The sequence below is a fragment of the Telopea speciosissima genome, chromosome 1 (genome assembly GCF_018873765.1).
Source record: "Telopea speciosissima isolate NSW1024214 ecotype Mountain lineage chromosome 1, Tspe_v1, whole genome shotgun sequence".
Classification (NCBI taxonomy): Eukaryota; Viridiplantae; Streptophyta; class Magnoliopsida; order Proteales; family Proteaceae; genus Telopea; species Telopea speciosissima.
Genome location: NC_057916.1, coordinates 28,292,375 through 28,298,374, shown reverse-complemented (window position 1 = coordinate 28,298,374; position 6,000 = coordinate 28,292,375).

Genomic DNA, 6,000 nt, shown 5'->3' with positions numbered 1-6,000 from the left:
AGATTTGGTGAGCCCACATGACAGCTTGCGTGGAGTACTTTGAATCCAAAAAGGCCGCTGCCTTGCGTGGGTAATTAGAAGTTTGTTATTTTCTAGATTAGGAATAGGAGTTCTATTTTAATTGAACTTTTGTTTTGAGACATTTCTAGAAGAACCTAGGATGTAATCAGTTGGAATTATAAATTAAGGAGTAGGCTTTTTTTTTTTTTTTTGCTAGGAATCAGAAAGAATATATTAAAAAAAGAGGGATTTACAAAGAATGAACCTGGGCATACCTAGGGGATACAAAAACAAAATAAAGGAGGACAGTCCCACCTTTGACAATGCCATCAATAGGGCTTCCCAACTTCAAAATCTAAGAACAAAATCGATAGCTGGGCATCCCTAGAATATCTTTTCTAATCTCTTCTTGAATATGAAAAGGAAAATTAATGACTGATCCGGATACAGTAGTCTGCTACTGGGTTGGATTCTCTAAGAGACTGAGTGATCTTCAAATTGATAGAAGAAAGAAGGGGCTGAAGACTTGACCACTCTTGCCAAAGGAACCAAGGAAGATGGTTTGCTTGAACAAGGACAACAACAGATGCCGAGTCAAATTCGATCCAAATATTTGTGAATCCCATCTCATTGGTGAAGTGAAGACCTTTGATTAATGCATAAAATTCTGCTGCAAAATTTGTTTCTATCCCAAGATATTCTTTGAAGGAAAATATAATACTACCTTGGGAATCTCTGAAAATACCTCCTGCGCCAGCTCTTCTTGGGTTACCCAAGGAGGACCCATCAGTATTTAGTTTGATGCATGGGTAAGTTGGTTTACACCAGAAAGTTTCAATGATACGATTGGGAGGCTTAGCTTTAATTGACAGCCCCAATTTGGAGACACAAACAAAATCAGCAACAGTAGAAACCCAGCCTTTAAGCTTGCTGCTTATATCTCCAAGATCATGTAAGATCTTTTTGAAGACAATTTGATGAAATCTCTTACTACCTTGTGTCTTAGATTTCTTTCTACCCATAGATTGTAAAGAATAATCACAATACCAGATTTCCATACACCTTTAAGAGAGATTATGCGTGATTTTCGAATCCAATTGGGATAGTTTTTGAATGGATGTTACATCAAAACAATGGTAACCAATGCATATCTTCCTCGTGAAGTCACATTCCAGAAATAAGTGTTGAAGAGACTCCGGGTGTGAATGTGTGATTGGCAAAGATCACATCTTGAAGTAACATTAATCCCCATGGAAGTTACAGAATCATCTGTTTGAAGTTTACCATAGATGAGACGCCATCCAAAGATTGAAAATCTGGGCAGCAAGTTAGAATTCTATATTAACGAAAACCAAGGAAATTTTGGGTTCCTACGCCTTATTTCATCCCAAGCAGAGAACACAGTGAAAGGTGCCAGACGAATTGGGACTCCAATACACCTGTCATCAACATCCATTGGAGCAATCTGGATTGACATTGCTTTGGAAAATATCTCATTCAAGAATGCCGAATAAACATTAGGAAAAGACCACTCTCCATTTATGACGAAGTCTGAGACTTTAATCTGTGAATCAACAAGAAGAGAAGAAGGGAGACTTGAAGAATGAGCGATTGATTGATTGCCTAACCATATGTCATTCCAGAAATTGATGTTATTTTCCTTCCCTATAATCCATCTCTCCTTTGAGAAGATAAAGTCCCAAACTCTTTTTAAGTCTGGCCAAATAGAAGATGAGCAGTAGGATCTTTTGAAAGAACCGTTAGGCTGAAAAAATCCTCCTTTGAAAAAATGATATCTGAGAATCTCCGTGCTTGATCTTCCATGCTAACTTACATAGAAGAGCTTTGTTGATGTCAGAAAGCCTGTGAATGCCTAGACAACCTTCATATTTCGGTCTGCACAAGTTATCCCATTTTACCACAATAGATTTAGGTGATTCAATATCTCCTGTTCAAATAAAATTTTCATCCATCTTTCAAGAAGTAAAATCAGATTTAATGGCCACCAATAAATTGAGAAGTTATGGACTGATTTGCTAGAAATTACAGATCTAACCGGCTCAACACGACCCACCATGGATAAAAGTCTACCTTTCCAGCTCGCCATTCTAATTGAGAAAAAAAGAATGAACTTGATTAAAGCCATTAATGGCTGTGAGGGGCAGGTACGGTGAGAGACCCATCCCATCCCTAATATAGAATAGGTTCAGCTAAGAACCACTCTACAATAGGATCGATAAACCTACAATTCCAACATAGAAACAGAACCAGAAATTAGAACCAACTGATGGACACCTCCTTTGGATCGAAGGTAGAGAATGCTAGGGAGAGGCTGTCTTCAAAATTTGATTCACTTCTGATGGCTCAATGTGAAGTTATCAAGGAACCACTAAAATAGAAGGTTAAGGAAAAACCTTCCAAATCAGGCTGTGTTGGTCTCCAGCAGCAATGGCAGCAACTTAGAATAACTTAGAACAGCAGTAACAGATCTCGGATGGCTTTCTGTGCTGTGGAGAAGCTTCCCAACAAACCAGGCTCGATGGAGAAGAAGAAGAATGGAGAAAATAAGAAATAGAAGGTTGGGGGGATAGATGGATTAGGCTCTCTCAGCCAGGCTCCTTCAGCCCTTCAAGTCAATCACTCAACTTGAGAAGAAATCACACTTGCAACAAAGCAAAGTAATATATTTATTCATCGTAATCAAATCGTGGGGATGGCTATATCAGCCTTACAAATAAATAGAAGCAACACTTGCTTCTCAAGAAAAGACAGAAATAGAAACTACCTTATTGACTCAATCTTAAGAATTAGAAACTACTCTAATTAGGACTGAAATAAAAATAGAAACATAATAAAATCTTGAGAAAATGACTTAGACACACCCTGTACTATGGCCTAATTACTTAGTCTCTTCAAAGTTTGAAACAATTACTTGAACACCCCCTGCAGTTTACCATTTCTTTCAAGTAGCCCTGTCCGTTAGTCATTCACCGTTACCATCGGTTAAATTTTTTATAAATACCTAAACTACCCTTAAGGTGTGGTGAAGTGACATATTTACCCCCCCTTCTTCTTCTTCTTCCTGCAACCAAAAAAAAAAACAACCCGGCAGCCATGGCTGCTATTGCAAAAACCATTAAGGGTTTGAAAGTTCTACAAGATTACTTGTCTTGCTCTCTCACTCTCTCTCTCTTACACTCTACCTCTGTCTCTGTTCTTTGCTGAATCGTAGCTTTTTTTCTAGTTTCCCAGCGACATTTGCAGAGGGAATATCTTAAGGACCTTTCACATTGATAGGAGTCTTTGGCTCTTACTTCTACTTCTCATTTCATCTTCGTATTGACATGTGTTTTATCGGTTTGAAATCCAGAATTTCTAGTTCTCTTCCTTAATTTTCTGAGGAAGTGGATCCCATCATTAGTTCATTACATTATTAGTTCATCACCAACCCATATATGAAGGGGAAAGTGAAAGCTTAACACGTACACTTAAAGTATCAGATTCAAAAGAACCCTTCACACTAATACCACTCACGAATCAGCTTAGTTGTTTGGATCTATGTGTCTGTATGAGGATTACGATAAAAATAAGGTTTAGTGTCGCCAAAATTAGATGTTTCATTTGGCCAAAGTCCAAATACTCTTGTCAATGCTGGCCCAAATCCAGGATCGGACAAGAAAGAGGAAATATAGTTCATGAACATGGGCATCCTTTCCTACCGGTCCACTTCTGATTACAGTTCCTCTTGTAGGTGAATAAGTTTGATTCCAGTTACCATTGAGGGTTTGAATCTTAATCGATTTTCGGATTCACACCCTTAATTTGAAAATCGATTAAGGGTTTTGGGTTATTTTGATTTGAAATTTGTTTAAGAAAAGAGAAATTTTCTGAAATCGATTAGGGTTTGAAATCAGTAGGAGGTAGGGGTAGTGGGGTTGCATGAGGAAGAAGAAGAAGAAGAAGGAGAAGGGCGGTAAATTTGTCAATTTTGTTGTTTTCTATTGAAAAGGTGATAAGGGTAAAATGGACATTTCCAATTAAACCCTAACAGCAGACTAACACAGTCAGGTTTCAGGGGGTGTCAAGTAATTGTTTCAAATGTTGGTAATCGTAAGCAAAATGACCATAGTACAGGGGGTGTCCAAGTAATTTTCTCTAAAATCTTCTAAATCTTCTTAAGTCTTCAAATCTCCTTGTGGGACCCACTTGGATGACTTAATTGTTGCAGCCGAAATCTCCAGCCTGTGGTCCCCATCAATTCAACTTATTAGCTTTAGAAGATTGACAAAATTGCCCTTCACTTAAGACTTGAATAACTAATACTTAAAAGACTAATCTGCCCCCACAATTTTTCAAGGAATATTCTCACCAAGCCAAAAATAAGGGGCTGTGACACTGTTCACGTGAACAGTAATGGGAACAGTGTTTTGGCCTCTTCTTCTTCAGGTTTTGATCTACATCAACTCTCCCCCTCTTCGAAAAGAATGTTAGGGTGATTTTAGTATGGTGCACATCCATCTTCAATCTGTAGAAAAATTCGGGTGATTCCTTGGATGTACGAATGTAGTCATTGAGGCAATGATGTTGTTCTTCAAGGTACTTCAAGGGGATGATAAACTCCATGTGTGCCACTTCAACGTCTTTAGATGTGTCCATGGGGTCGTCTTCTAGCTCGTCTTCTACCATTGTGTTCTTGACCTCCACATCAATTTGATGGTTGAGCTTCTCAACCACTGGTGCAGCTTGGTCTACTTGAATTTTGTTAGCTATATGTTCTTGAATTTCTTCAACACCGACTGTCTTAGTAGAATCTTCTGTTGGTGCATCAGCCATTGGTGAAGCTTCAATAACAGTCGTGCCACTTGCTTTTGAGTTGATATGTTCGGCGTTCCTTGTGGCTGTACCGTCGATGTTGTCACATTTGGTTGTAACCCTTTTAAAGTAAAACAATGGTATAGATGTTGTCGATCAGGTAGGACACACGTGTTGTTTTTAGGTTCAATCTAACCTGGTCGCTCGTCCAACCAATCACAACCTACTGCAATAAAGCTTTTTGGAGATGGTACCGGCTGACACCAAACATCGTCATAGTATGAGGAACACTCAAATTCAACAAAGACTTGACCTGTAGGCATGATGCAAATCTCTCCTATCTGAGACAACATATCCACCACAGATTGTGAAATAATGTTGTCACGTCGCCTCTCATCAACGCATAATATGGCTGTGCTCCCATTGGGTAGACGAACTCGGATCTTGAAAACAAAGGGAGGTGGATCTATCGAGGCTTGGTTGGAGCTTCCATCCACCCTATCTCTGATACCAAATAATGTAGAATAGGTTCAGCTGAGAACCACTCTACATTAGGATCGATAAACCGACAAATCCAACATAGCAACAGAACCAGAAATTTGAAGGATAGGGTTTTAGCCAAACCAGCCAACTGATGGACACCTCCTTTGGATCGAAGGTAGAGAATGCTAGGGAGAGGCTATCTTCAAATTTTGATTCATTTCTGATGGCTCGATGTGAAGTTATCAAGGAACCACCAAAATAGAAGGTTAAAGAAAAACCTTCCAAATCAGGCTGTGTTGTTCTCCAGCAGCAATGGCAGCAACTTAGAATAACTTGGAGGAGTAGTAACAGATCTCGGATGGCTTTCTGTGCAGTGGAGGAGCTTCCCAGCAAACCAGGCTCGATGGAGAAGAAGAAGAATGGAGAAAATAAGAAATAGAAGGTTGGGGGGATAGATGGATTAGGCTCTCTCAGCCAGGCTCCTTCAGCCCTTCTAGTCAATCATTCAACTTGAGAAGAAATCACAATTGCAACAAAGCAAAGCAATATTTTCATTCATCATAATCAAATCGTGGGGAAATGAACTTTTTGAAGTAGACAGCCTATCAAAAAGCGAGGGGGTAGTTCATGCCCCTGTGAAGGAGTCTCACATAGGTTAGAAAAAGGAGAACTAGCTTATCAGACCATCAAAACTAATAAAAAGGT